The sequence below is a fragment of the Symphalangus syndactylus genome, chromosome 7 (assembly GCF_028878055.3).
Source record: "Symphalangus syndactylus isolate Jambi chromosome 7, NHGRI_mSymSyn1-v2.1_pri, whole genome shotgun sequence".
Lineage (NCBI taxonomy): Eukaryota > Metazoa > Chordata > Mammalia > Primates > Hylobatidae > Symphalangus > Symphalangus syndactylus.
Window position 1 is genome coordinate 116024482 of NC_072429.2, and position 15263 is coordinate 116039744.

At 37.4% G+C, this 15263-nt stretch overlaps 1 long non-coding RNA gene across 1 annotated transcript in view; it reads right to left on the bottom strand.

The window, feature by feature from the left end:
• Positions 1-10428: 10428 nt before the first annotated feature.
• The window catches only part of LOC129485857 (uncharacterized), a 69365-nt gene continuing 64530 nt past the window's right edge, over positions 10429-15263 (bottom strand). The window contains exon 3 of the long non-coding RNA XR_008658794.1: positions 10429-10563. This is a non-coding gene — a long non-coding RNA (uncharacterized lncRNA). The remainder of the gene's footprint in view (positions 10564-15263) is intronic.

Consider the following 15263-nt stretch of genomic DNA (forward strand, 5'->3'; position numbering starts at 1 on the left):
AAGCAAAGCTTCCAAACCCCTCCCAACATGAAGACATGCGAGTGATAATAAATAACGGTTGTTTTTAGCCACTGAGTTTTGACATATATTAATTTCAGCTGCAATATCTCACAGATTATGTTATCTCACATTCCTTCTCTGGGTTCTAATTGCATATCTGCTCAGCACTTACTAAATGAGTATCTTTTGCAATGCTCATATTAGAGGTAAGGCTCAGAAAATGGCAAGCTAAAGATATCCCAGAAACTTCTACTATATAGTTGGTTTAAATCTTAAACTCCAAACTTAGATGTGTGATGACAAGACCTTTTTATTTTTTAACAGTTTTATTACAAATCCCCTGTTCTGCTGGTTAGCAGAAAAATTTCTCAGTCAATTCAGGGTTTCTCCTCCCTTAAGGATTGGGTTTAACTTTAGGAGGCTTTGCATGATGAGGAGGTGGAAGGTGTTGGGAGGGAGAACCAGGGCACTGTTGTTCCTGTTGTTGATCTCTGCAGTTCTCTCTCTTGGTCTGTATAAGTGAGGATCTAAAATCTGATTCATTCTTGGGTAATTTTCTTTTAGAAGCCCATGATTAGACCCAACTGGAGGAAGTTTGGAGCTTTTCTCAGACATGTAAGAATTGTTCTGAAGAATCTGCATCTTGTTGGGTGAAGGACTTCAAAATGTGCAATAAAAATGCAATGGTCTTGGACCTATGTAACTGGAAGGAACTGGTGGACAAGCTCTTACTGTTTCTCCAGGTTCTCACAAGAAAGCAGGCATGGATTCCTTTTGCACAGATCCTCCAGGCTTTCTGGGCCCTGTCATTCCTTCTTCTATCTTCTGGATTGAGCAACATGCAATCTCCCCTTGTGCAGAAGCACAAATAGCTACTGAAAATGTTTCCTCTCTGACTTTCCCCATTTCTTTAACTCTGAGAGACTTTTTCTAGTATCAGTTCTGAGGAGCATTGCTATTTTCCTTCCTATCATCTAGAAGACCTAGACTTTAAAACTCAAAACCTGAGAAAAACTTCCTTTTTTTTCTCTCTTGTCTGGATCATCACTACCTTGAAATACTAAATTAGCAAAGTCCTAACTAGAAGCTGAATTGGCTAAAGAGTCAAGGAGCAACAGGTAATTCCAAGAAAAACAACAGCAAACTTACATCAGTTAACATTTCAAAGCTATTTTCCTTTGCAATTTTATGTGTCTGTTTTTATGGAATGCAAGAGATAATAGGCTAAATGCTATTTTGCATATGTGTTACGTTGGATTTCTCACATATTCTACTACTTAACTCAAGATGTTGAGTAAATAAATGAGTTAATAAACTGGAATTTCTATATCAGCTCTTGGTTCTAGTTATGTTTTGTTTGTTTTGGATTTTTTTTTTTCTTTTGAATGCTTATTCACTGGCCCAGCTGTATTTATGCCTAGATTAACCAGAGACATTGCCAGCTGTGATTTGCAGATGTGCTCCAGCTCCACAATGCCAGAAAAATTCAATTATGCCTACTAAGGTCATCGCTATAAATCACAACCACACTGACATTTTATGGTGAATAGAGTGGCAATCGAAATACTTAGCCAGCAGCAGATTGTAACTGCTTATATTACGATGGCCGAAATAACCATGTGTGAAACCATTATATTAGTTATATTTACAGCCAAATCAAACCAGGCAGTGGTCCAAGCAATGGGTTGGCAATCAGCCCGATTCAAGCTGAGCAAGGGTGATTTCATGCTGCAAAATGTGAACAAAAACATGAGCCATTACAGTATATATTGAGAGTTCAAATGGAATTGAACCCCTCAGACAGAGTAGAAATTCAAATGAATAAGCTGGCTCCCAAATATTTACCTCAATTTGCAAGTGTGTGTTAGGTACAAGATAGGATTCTCAGATGCACTACCCTCCTATGGGACAGACTTAGAGAGATATTTTCAATATATTATGTGCCTTAGAATATTAGTATCCATGAAGTACTTCATAACTTTTATTTTAGGCCATGATCGAGTATGAGGGAAAGGATTTACCTTGTTACCTAAAAAAACTAAGCAAACAAGCAAAATATATGAAATAATGGTTTTCAGACATTTGGAAAGAGGCTATGCAAGAGAATGAGACAACAGAAACAGATGAGAGGAGTCTTATATTTTCCAGTTTACTAGCTGGAGAGAGTTTTTACGTTGTTTTGCAGGAAAGGGAAATCCAAACAGTGCCTGGCAGTCTCCCTGAGGTGACCAGAGAAAGTTGAGAACTTGTACATTCTAAGGTGGCTTTAACTTATAGAGACAACAACCAGGCATGAAATTGCTTCACAGATAAGAGAGGCCTGCACAGATAGAGCGCTCTGGGGATTTGCAGAGAGTTCCTTTGGAGACTTCAATTGAATACTACTCAGTGCATATATGTGAGGAAACTAACTAGGACTAGAAAAGGAAACAACAGGAAGGATTCAAAGGAACAACCCCTGGGATTCCCACAGAGCCTGGAAGAGTTTATGGTCCTACCTGCAAAAGTTGAATGAACATTGTAATACAAGGGGGCATCAGATAGAGTACTCTAAGTATCGCCTGAGCACTGGGGCAGAATTAGCCTTTGACTAAAGTCTTCTGATCCCACCTTAAAATGAAGCCTTGAAAGGATCAGTCAATTTCCAAGTAACTTAATTGTGCCCCAGAACAAAGATCAAGAATATTTAAAGGTACACAAAACTAGCAAACAAGGTAACATGTACAATGTCAGGCAGCCAATAAAAATTACCAAGCAGGCAAAGAAGCAGGAAAATATGATCCGTCATGAGAAGAAAAATTAATTATTAAAATAGATTCTTGAAACATGCTAAAAATAGCAGACAACATTGAATTATCTATAACTATATTGCAGATAATCAGAAAGGTAGAATAAATATGGGGATATTAAACAGAGACATGGGAGGTATAAAAAGGCCCAATGTAAACTTCTAGAGATGAAAAATAAAATGTCTGAAATGAAGAATGAGATTAATAGCAGATAAACAATGCAGGAAAAATGTTAATAAATGCACAGTTAAAACTGCATGTGAATGTTCACTGCAGCACTACTCACAATAGCAAAGACATGGGATCAAACTAAAAGCTCATCAATGACAGATTGGATAAAGAAAATGTGGTTGTTATACACACCATGGGATACTATGCAGCCATAAAAAAGAATGAGATCATGTCTTTTGCAGGAACATGGCTGGAGCTGGAGGCTGTTGTCCATAGCAAACTAACTCAGGAACGGAAAACCAAATATCACATGTTTTCACTTATAAGTTGGACCTAAATGATAAGAACACATGGACACAAAGAAGGAAACAACAGACACTGGGGTCTACTTGAGTGGGGAGGGTAGAAGGAGGGAGAAGAGCAGATAAGAGCTGAGAAGATAACTGGGCTTACTACATGGGTAATGGGCTACTAGTATATACTGGTCTTACTACATGGGTGATGAAACAGTATGTGCAAAAAACATCCATGACATGTGTTTACCTCTGTAACAAACCTTCACTTGTACTCTTAAACCTAAAATAAAAGAAAAAAGAAACTGCTCAAAATTAAATAGACAAAAATGACTTTAAAAATATAGTAAAGCAATCTGAACTGTGGACAGCTTTAAGATGCCTAATACGTATGTAATTGAAATCTCTGACATGGGAATGATTACTGAAAAAAGTATTGGAAGGAATGCCAATTTTTCTTCTAAATTGGATGAAAACTATAAACCCAGAGATATAGGAAGCCCAGTACACTCTGAGCACAATAAAACTACTCCAAGCTACATCCTAAGAAAATGATTAAAACCAGTAATCAATGGGAGCCTTAAAAACAGAGAGAATACACACATTTGAAACAGAAAAACAAAACAAATGAACAAAAAACAGAAAAAAATAACTATAGACTTCTTGTTGGAAAAAATGTAAACCTGACAGTAGTGAGGCAATATTTTTACAGACCTCCAAAAGTTTTGACTTAGAGCTCTATTTCCAGTTGTATTAGTCCATTTTCACACTGCTGATAAAGACATACCCAAGACTGGGCAGTTTACAAAAGAAAGAAGTTTAATGGACTTAAGTTCCATGTGGCTGGGAAGACCTCACAATCGTGGTGGAAGGCAAGGAGGAGCAAGTCATGTCTTACATGGATAGCAGCAGACAAAGAGCTTGTACAGGGAAACTTCCATTTTTAAAACCCATCAGATGGGTTCCTCCCATGACATGTGGGTATTGTGGGAGTTACAATTCAAGATGAGATTTGGGTGGGGACACAGACAAACCATATCACCAGTGAAAATATCTTTCAAAACTAATGGTGAAATAAAGACTTTGCGAGACATATGAAAGCAGAAAGGGTTTATTATCAATAAACCTCAAATATATGAAATGTTGAAGGAAGTCCCTTAAAGGGAAGAAAAGTGATATCAGATGAAAATCTGGATTTACACAAAGATGAAGAAAACTAGCATATATTAAAAATATAGGTAAAGATAAAATATTATTTTTAATTTTATAACTTACTACTTAAATAAAAATAATTGTGGGTTACAAAGAGAAATAAATCATTCTACTAAAAAGACACTTGAATTTATGTGTTGAAAACAGCACTATTCATAATAGCAAAGACATAGAATCAACCAAGATGCCCAATGGTAGACTGGATAAAGAAAATGTGGTACATATCAACAGAGACATAGATCAATGGAACAGAACAGAGCCCTCAGAAATAATGCTGCATATCTACAACTATCTGATCTTTGACAAACCTGACAAAAACAAGCAATGGGAAAAGGATTCCCTATTTAATAAATGGTGCTGGGAAAACTGGCTAGCCATATGTAGAAAGCTGAAACTGGATCGCTTCCTTACACCTTATACAAAAATTAATTCAAGATGGATTAAGACTTACATGTTAGACCTAAAACCATAAAAACCCTAGAAGAAAACCTAAGCAATACCATTCAGGACATAGGCGTGGGCAAGGACTTCATGTTTAAAACACCAAAGCAATGGCAACAAAAGCCAAAATTGACAAATGGGATCTAATTAAACTAAAGAGCTTCTGCACAGCAAAAGAAACTACCATCAGAGTGAACAGGCAACCTACAAAATGGGAGAAAATTTTCACAACCTACTCATCTGACAAAGGGCTAATATCCAGAATCTACAATGAACTCAAACAAATTTACAAGAAAAAAACAAACAACCCCATCAAAAAGTGGGCGAAGGACATGAACAGACACTTCTCAAAAGAAGACATTTATGCAGCCAAAAAACACATGAAAAAATGCTCATCATCACTGGCCATCAGAGAAATGCAAATCAAAGCCACAATGAGATACCATCTCACACCAGTTAGAATGGCGATCATTAAAAAGTCAGGAAACAACAGGTGCTGGAGAGGATGTGGAGAAATAGGAGCACTTTTACACTGTTGGTGGGACTGTAAACTAGTTCAACCATTGTGGAGGTCAGTGTGGCAATTCCTCAGGGATCTAGAACTAGAAATACCATTTGACCCAGCCGTCCCATTACTGGGTATATACCTAAAGGATTATAAATCATGCTGCTATAAAGACACATGCACACGTATGTTTATAGCAGCACTCTTCACAACAGCAAAGACTGGGAACCAACCTAAATGTCCAACAACAATAGACTGGATTAAGAAAACGTGGCACATATACACCATGGAATACTATGCAGCCATAAAAAACGATGAGTTCATGTCCTTTGTAGGGACATGGATGAAACTGGAAACCATCATTCCCAGTAAACTATCGCAAGGACAAAAAAGCGAACACGGCATGTTCTCACTCATAGGTGGGAATTGAACAATGAGAACACATGGACACAGGAAGGGGAACATCACACTCTGGGGACTGTTGTGGGGTCGGGGGAGCGGGGAGGGACAGCATTAGGAGATATCCCTAATGCTAAATGACGAGTTAATGGGTGCAGCACACCAACATGGCACATGGATACATATGTAACAAACCTGCACATTGTGCACGTGTACCCTAAAACTTAAAGTATAATAAATAATAATAATAAAGAAAATATGGTACATATACACCATGAAATACTATACAGCCATTAAACAAAGAATGAACTCATGTCCTTTACAACAACATGGATGTAGCTGGAGGCCATTATCCTAAGTGCACTAATGTGGGACCAGAAAACCAGATACTGCATGTTCTCACTTATAACTGGGCACTATGTATATATATATATATATATATATATATGGTTTTTTTTTGAAACAGATATCTTGAAACAAAACATATATATATATAGAGAGAGAGAGAGAAACATAGTCTTGCTCTGTTGCCCAGGCTGGAGTGCAGTGGCATGATCTCAGCTCACTGCAACCTCTGCCTCCCGGATTCAAGCTATTCTCCTGCCTCAGCTTCCTGAGTTGCTGGGATTATAGGCACGTGCCACCACACCCAGCTAATTTTTGTATTTTTAGTAGAGGCAGGGTTTCTCCATGTTGCCCAGGCTGATCTTGAACTCCTAACCTCAAGTGATCCACCCGCCTCAGCCTCCCACAGTACTGGGATTACAGGCGTGAGCCACGGCGCCCAGCCAGGGCATTACATATTGAATACACAGGGATGCAAAGATGAGAACAATAGAACTGGAGACTGCTTGAAAGGAGAGGGTGAGAAAGGGACATGGGCCAGAAAGCTTCATACTAGGTACTATGATCACTACCTTGGTGATGGGGTCATTTGCACACGAAGTCTCAGTGACACACAATTTACCCCCCGGACCTAAAATAAAAGTAGAAAAAAACATCATGAGCTATAGAACGTGTAGAAGTAAAATGCATATCGAATACGGCACAAAGGTCTATTTAAAAAGGGAAAATTGAAATAAACTGTTTTAAGTTTCTTTTACTATATAGAAAGTTGTATAATATTACTGGAACACAGACAAGTTGTATTGAAAAAACCCTAAAGCAACCATTATAAGAACAAAACTGTTCACATAGTAAGCCAAGAAAGGAGAAGATAAGATCATAAAAAATACTCAATTATTCTAACAGAAGGTAAAAAGAGGAATAATGGACCAAAAAACAGATTAGAAAAATATGAAACTAATAGCAAAATGTTATAAATTTAACCAACAATCACATTAAATGTAAATCATTTAAATCTGCCAATTATAGGGCAGAGATGGTCAGATTGAATAAAAAGTCAAGATCCAAAAATATGCTACCTATAAGTCATACTGTAAATAAAATGACACAAATAGGTTGAAAGGAAATAAAAAGATATACTAATGTAAGTTTGGTTCAACATTTGAAAAACAATTCAATGTATTTCACCATATTAACAAACTAAGAAAGAAAAAATGATAATTTCAATCATTAAGAAAACAAAATGTTCATAGCAGCTTTATTTGTAATAGAAAAAAGGGGGGAATCCCATTCATTTGAATGGATAATCAAATTGTAACATATCTATGTAATAGAATATTATCTAATGTACTAATCAGAATTCTCTAGAAAAACATAAAACATAAGGTTTTACATATATATATATATATAGAGAGAGAGAGAGAGATTTATTACAGGAATTGATTCACATGATTGTGGAGACTGAGAAGCCCCACAGTCTTCCATCTGCAAGCTGGCAAAAAAGGTAACTATATAGGTAAATGTAAAAACAGTATAGTGTATTTTTTTTGTTTTTAACTCTTTCTTTTGTTTGAATTAAAAGACAACTACATAAAAGCAGTACTTACACGATATATAAAAATGTAGTTTTTGTGACTAACAACACAAAGGCAGAAATGGGGACAGGGCTATAATGGAGGAAAGATTTTGCATACTGTTGAAATCAGGATGGTATTAATCCAAATTAGATTGTTATAAATTAAATTATTAATTGTAATCCGCAAGAAAACCACTAAGAAAATAACCCAAAATACATAATAAAAGAAATAACATTGGCATTAAATGCTGCAACAATGGAATTAAGTTAAATAGCACACAACAGTGAAATTAAAAGAAAACTATTTATTTAACACAAGTTAGTAATGGAAGAATAGAGGGAAAAAATAAGACATATAAAACACAAATAGCAAAATGACAGACATAAATCATATCACTTCAGTAATACATTAAGTGTAAGTTGATTAAATACTCTAATCCAAAAGCAGAGATTGGTAGAATGAATAAAGAAAAAACAATTATATTTCTAATATATGTAAAAAGGATAAAATGCTTAAGAGTAAACATAACAAAAGAAGTGCAAAACTTGTATATTGATAAACGCTCCAACACAGATGAACCTTGAAAATGTTACGCTAAGTGGAAGAAGCCAGACACAGAAGGCCAGATATTATATGATTCCACTTATGTGAAATGTTCAAAATAGGCAAATCCCTAAAGACAGAAAGTAAATTAGTAATTTCTAGGGAGTGGTAGGAGGGGAAGGATTGAGGATTAACAGCCAATGGACATCAGGTTTCATTTGGAGGTAAGTAAAATATTGCAGAATTAGATAGTCATAGGGTGGTACATTGTAAAGCTCTGTGAATATACTAAAAACCACTGAAATGTACACTTCAAAAGGATGAATTTCATGGTATGCAAAGTAAACAAATTATTAATTAAAAATAATCAGCTATTTTAAAGTAGATTTATAGGGGATAGTGAAAATACAGAGATCAAGTGTTTTATAGAGTTGGAAAGGCTGTTTCTGGATTCCCGATAGTAAGATTCCAAATTGAAAAAGGTCTCAAGCATAAAAAGCTCAATATGATTCTCAGCTAATAACTCCTTCTGAGACAAAGACCAGTTAAAAGAGTTACTCCCTCACCAAATCTCATGTTTTGGGTAGCTAACAAGCAGTTTCCATTAAGATGAGAGAAAATAAGAAAGCATGGGAAAGAGAGAAAGGCATTGGGATAAAGGAGAAATAAGGCAGGACTAACAATTGTATCTAGAAAAAAAAGATTTGACTGTGATTATTGATATATAAAAGTAAATGGAAATATTTAGATTAGAAACTGCCAAGTTTTGGAGAATCTTTTATTGCAGAAGAATCCCAAGTCAAGTCTAATAATCTTGTGATTATTTGTTAGGCTTTAAAACTGTCATGGTAGATCCAAACTAGCATGGGCGGGGACACCAGCTTCAAGTATGAAGAAAGAAGAAATTTGTAAAGGGTGGAGTCAGGAGCACCAGGGAATTTTAAATTGTAGCTATCCTATACAATCTTCATTATTTTATATTTAAGTGTTTTGGAGCAGAAGCATGTAGAGTAACTTATCTCTAGTTTTACAGGTTGCTGTGCCAAAAGGAACCACATCTGTACATAGCAGAAGGACTGTACATCACCTATAGATCCTGGTCATGGAGTGCATTGAATGGATGGGACCTAAAGTGTTTACCTTGGTAGAAAGTAATTCAGTTCTGTTTCTTGGAGAAAGAATGTGGTAATAAAAGTCAGTGATTGCTATGTTCATCCAAGCCAATTTTCGTTTCCTCCTAAGTTAGACTGCATTTCCAAACTTTCCTTACAGTTAGGTGTGGCCAAACAACCCATGGAATGTGGGCAGTCATGATAAGTGCTTTCCATATGCTTTCTAAAAAACTCCTCATTGCCCTCCACTCTTTTTTTTTTTTTTTCATCATCTGCCCAATGAAGGGAGAGACCAAGGACCTACAAAAGGGCAGGGCAATAAGACCGAAAGAGCCTGGGTCTATGAGTCACCACATGAAGGGAAGTAGATCATAAGATCTCCCAGACTGGGAGGGGACCTCATCAGGTTGCTGCATGAGAAAGAACTTTTATTGTGTTAAGTGACTGACACTTGGGGTTCTTTGTAATATAAGATGGTATTGCCTTAACTAACACAGTCTTATAGGTTAATAAATTTAGAAAACGCTAGTCTTACGAAGAAAAGCTGATCCGCATCAGCCTTTGATTTGCTGCTGGATATGATACGTTTTTACAACGAAGAGGTCATATAGAGTATTTTCCTAGTTATATGACCACAGGACCCATTTTTCACTTAGCCTCCAGAATGACCATGAAATTTCTCCTCAAGAGAGAAAGGGGAAATTGGCTGGGTTCAAATTTTTAGAAAATACACACATTTAGGAAATAGAAGGAAATAAAATAATGAAAAAATAAAGAAAAGAAACAGAGAGGAAGAAGTATGAGTGTTAGTACAAACGTTCTCTAGTGGGAGAGTTTTAAAAGGAAGCAAACATTACCTAACAATGCCAAATGTTCACAGAGATCAAGACTGATGGAAGGTCACTAAGACCCTGTGAGTGAATAGAAAAGCTAGTAAGGTTAGAGCTATAAAGTTAAGTCATTATCCTGGGAAAGGTGAACTCTGTCTAGACAGTCATAAGTTTTCCCTTTATACATTCAGCAAATAATTATTGGATACCTACCTGCATTTCAGGTTTAATTCAGAACCCAGAGCATACGATGACGATGCACTCTAGATAAGACTTTGCCTGAACTAACAGCTGGCTTCTTCGAACTTGGACATCTCTTAATTTCTTCACATCTTGTTTCTAATATCTGTAAGAATAGAGACAAGTCCTTAAACTCTCTGAGCTTCAGTTTCCCCATCCATGAAACAGAGAAAATATTAATATTCTGCCCCCTGACATCATAAAAAAGCTTGCAAGAGATTTTTGAAAGCTATTTAATCCACACCTGCCATTCTTATCCACACCTGCCATTCTTACCCACAGCATATACACAGGCTCACGTCGGTGCACAGGCACACACACACACACATCCCAGATTCCATAAATTGTAACACAAATTATAACTTTGTTCTTTTCATCAGAAATAGGCAAGCATTTCCCATCTTTAACAGATTAAAGAAATTTTTACTGGTTACAATGTCATTTCTGTAGCTTGAAATTAACATCAGCCCACTGTCAGTTTAATCCCTTTCCATTTGTCAGATGCTCGATACCATTCCAGTTTCAAAGGGAAGTGAAAATAAAACTAGCTGAACGTGTGTGGATCTATTGTGTGTGGTTATTGAAACACTGAGACCACATCGGGCTGACAGCAGCTGCCTCGGCTGCTGCTAAGATTATTGGAGCAGCTTATAGGTTGCTTGTAAGCATCTCTCCAACATGCATGCTCATCTGGGGTTTAACTTCTTAAAAAGTTTCTGGGAATATATTGAAGTAGAGCTGGGGATGGGAAAAGTGGTAGTTTGGAAAATGAAGAAACCAACACTCGACCGTGATTAGAGATTTGTTTTCAAGTCAAAATTATAGGACACTCAAGCCAATTTTAACAAAATAAACATCTGCTCTTTAAGGAATCCAGGGGAAAAGTCACCATTAAATTTTACTCCTGCTCCCTTGTTTCTCAGGCATTGCTATATCCTTGTAGTAGAGATATTTTATTGGTTCAAATTCCTACCCTCTGTAGTTAAAGCAAAGGTATTCTCTGTAACTTAGCCAAACTGCGAATGTCATTTGTCTTCTGTGATGATTTCCACAAGGAATTTAAAATACCTGAGGTTCCTCTAAGGTCAGACTGGACTGAAGTTGCGTTAGGAACCAGAATGGTGATCAATATTTGTTTGGAATCTGGATCCAGGAATTTGTCTGTTTCCTTCTTATAATAAAGAGGTGCTAAATGTTTTACCCATGTTATCTCCAGACTATCAAAAAGCCCTCTGTGGTTGGTAATATTGCTCCAATTTTACAAACCATGGTTCATATTATTTTACAATTTGTCCATATTTATGTAGCTGGTAAGTAGCTAAGCTGAGATCTGAATGTATTTCATCTGATTCTGAGTGACCCTAGACACTCTACCACTTGCTCCAAGATGACATATGAGCATCCATTTTCCATATGAACATATGTCAAATGAAGCTAAAGGCTCTGACTTATCTCATGTTACTTGCAATTATTTAAAAAATATTGTTTACTGTTCAAAAATAAGACACATAGCTTCAAGACCATTCACTAGAAATATAGAACAAACCAGAAAAATATGTTATTAACCTCTTCCACAAAAAAGTGTTCTCTCCAAAGATGTCTAAATATTACTTGCTTCCATGAGACAGGAACTCATCCCAAAAAGCTACTGTACATTGTGATGACAAATATTTTTGAACTAGATAAACAGATCTGGAAAATACAACCTATTAAGAACAACTACATTATTGGTTTACAAATCTTTCAGTTGCAGGGCATCTCACAAAGAGAAATTCGACGATTCTGTCTTCTGATTTTAAAAAAGAAGAAAATTCATAAATAGGCCAAGTAAATTTGACCATGAAGCAACAGCTCCTCCTACAGCATCTGAGAATGTAGCATTTCAAAGATTTCTTGTTAGGTTCATTTCTAGAAAATTAACCAGGCAAAAATGAGGTGCTCTGTTTTCCTGGTCTACTTTCATGCCTCTATCCCAGTTCAAATATGTTGATTCTTCTTCCCCTATTTCCCAGGAATCTCCTCCTTTTATCAGAAAGTCTGTCAGGACTGGATTTTAAGCTCACTCACACTAAGTGGAAGGAAGGTGACTTTTAAAAGCCTAATGACAAGGTAAGGGGACTAGTAGAGGCCAGGAGTTCAAGAAAAGCCTGGACAACATAGTGAGACCCTATCTCTATAAAAAATTAAAAACTTAGCTGTGCATAGTGGCACTCACCTGTAGCCCAAGCTACTTAGGAGGCTGAAGTGGGAGGATAACTTGAGGCCAGGAGTTGGAGGCTACAGTGAGCTATGATCATGCCACTGCACTCTTGACTGGGCAACAAAGCGAGACCCTGTCTTTAAACAAACAAACAAAAAACTTAAACTAATCTGCATAAGTGAAAAGCTAGCCTCAGGTATTAGCGAGAGGGATCTGATCCCCCTACCCCAGCCCTGCATAAAAGAGCCTTGGGGATTCTAACTCAATTGATTCTGCCCAACGACTTGGAAATCCCAGACCAGGCACTTCAAATATTGACCATTTTGTCCACTACCTGTTAATTTCTAGACTTAATTTCCAGTGTGGCCACAAGATGGCACTACTCTCCAACTGTTACCATACTGCACCAGGCAGAGCCCCAGGGAGCACGGACACACAGTAGGCGAAAAAACCTTGGTAAAAACACAAGGATCGTTCCCTCACATCCCCTTCTACCACCATCCTTTTGTGTGTGTGTGTGTCTGTGTGTGCGCGGTGTGTGTGTGTGGCCAAAGATATATTAAGTCAGCAAACTCTGCTTTTAAAGGAAGCTACAGACGTAAGTAAAATAAAATACCTGAATTAGAAGCAATTTCATCCTAAACTTTAGTCAATATTTAGGCATAGATCCTTTAATGCATGGCAACAGAAACTATCACTACTTAAAAAATAATAATACTGCAAGCCATTTTTAAAAAGCTTTCATTCTTTTTGTTTTACTGTATCAAAAATGATGAAAAAATAATGACGCTTTTTCTCTTAAAAAATATCTCCATGCTTGTGATGTTTTTACTTATTTGTTTTATCTTACAGGGCTGAAGCGATTGGCAGAATTTCTGCTATGGATTTGTAGCTGACCTCAATCACTGATTCAGAGCACACACACTCAGTATGCACACACGTACACATTCTCATACGTGTGCACAGAGATGCAGAGATGCACATGTGAACATATGTGCACATGCATGACTACTGTTCCAGTAACATCAATAGTAACACGCTGTGCTCCGTTTCCCACGGCAGGGCCTGATGAAGGCCTCCGGCTGACCCCTCTCTCCTGAAACTGCTCACAGGCAAAGCCTCCGTCTTCATCAAAGCCAATGCTGATGCTGCTTTCTTAGCTGTCTGGCACCCTCTTTAGCACATGCGGTTAAAGTTACCAGGCCAATACTTAGAACATCACTGGTAAATGTCACAAAGATACTAGTTTCTCAAACATACAGTTCAGAAAATCGTGTAACTCCAGCAAAAAAAACGCACTTTCCCCTGAAAAAAGGCTTTCTCATGTGTGGAAAACAAATGATAGAAAGGAACGCATGTTGCAGAGTTATGAACTTACTCTAGACAGCACACATTTTCTATCTTTCAAAAGACAGTTGGCCAAAGTGATGACATTTGAAAGAAATATATGTTTTTGTTTAGTTTTGTTTAATCTCCCTCCCACGCCCAAATCTGCATCTCCTCTTCTCTCTTGAGGCACCTCAGCCTCCTTCATCTGGTCTGTGTCTCCAGCAAGCAGACAGGCCCCAGCTGTGCATGAAGCGTGAGCTCCCCCTTCCGACAGCTGGGAAGAAAGACAGGCTCTCTCAAACCCAGTCTGAGGTTTTTCTCCTAAGCTTAAGTCGAAGTTGTGCAAAACTGCTTAAACGTGCACACTCACACACACACACAGACACACATGTAAACAAAGTGATACTGGAAACCTTGTGTATTTGGAGGAAGCATTTGGTTTAATTTGCTGCAAAAGTATTTTCACCAATGGATCGATAATGCAAATGTATGCTATGGTAAGATCAGCTTTCTATTCAGCTGTGCTGGGGTCTTGTTGGGTGTGTTTTTAAAAGTGTTGAAAGACTATCCTGCAACCTACTTATCTCTGCTGGTTCTGATAAAGCGCATGAAATTTCCTAGTCCATTCCCTAACAAGGCAGTAAGCATTTCCCTTTTCATATGTCTTCTGTAATGGACCTCAGAGATTAAAAAATAGGTCCCAGGCAGGGTCACAGGAGGCAATTTGTGAGTGGCTGGCACCTGAAGGGAACCACACAGTACAGTAGGTCAAAAATTGGACTTTTTTTTCTCTTGTTCTATAATGAGCTGACTCTGAGATGGTTACTGTCCTTTTTTTTTTTTTTTTTTTTATCTTACTATGAATTGACGGTTTTGTCCAAATTCTTACAATTTGCGAGACATTGTTCAGAATTACTCCAGAATTCTCTTATTGTTTGGCACATTCATTTGACAAATGCTTATGTGTTCTGACACTGTTCTTAGATTCTCAGTTATAAAGATAAAGAAAACACAGTTGCCACCCTCAAGACTCAAAGCCTCGGTCAGGAAACAGGGAAATAATAGAGGATACTGTGTAACTTGTGTTCCACTTCCCCGAACGTGGGGATTTTAAAGGCATTTCAGAACAACTTAAAACACAGAAAGGTGCCACGCTGACTTTACCCAGAGTAGCAAGGTTTTAGGGAAAGCCTGAGCGTGCCTCAAAAGATTACGGCCCACAGCAGCATTGGGTAAAGAGCACATCAGCTGGACTGATGGACCAAAAGGCCAGGGAA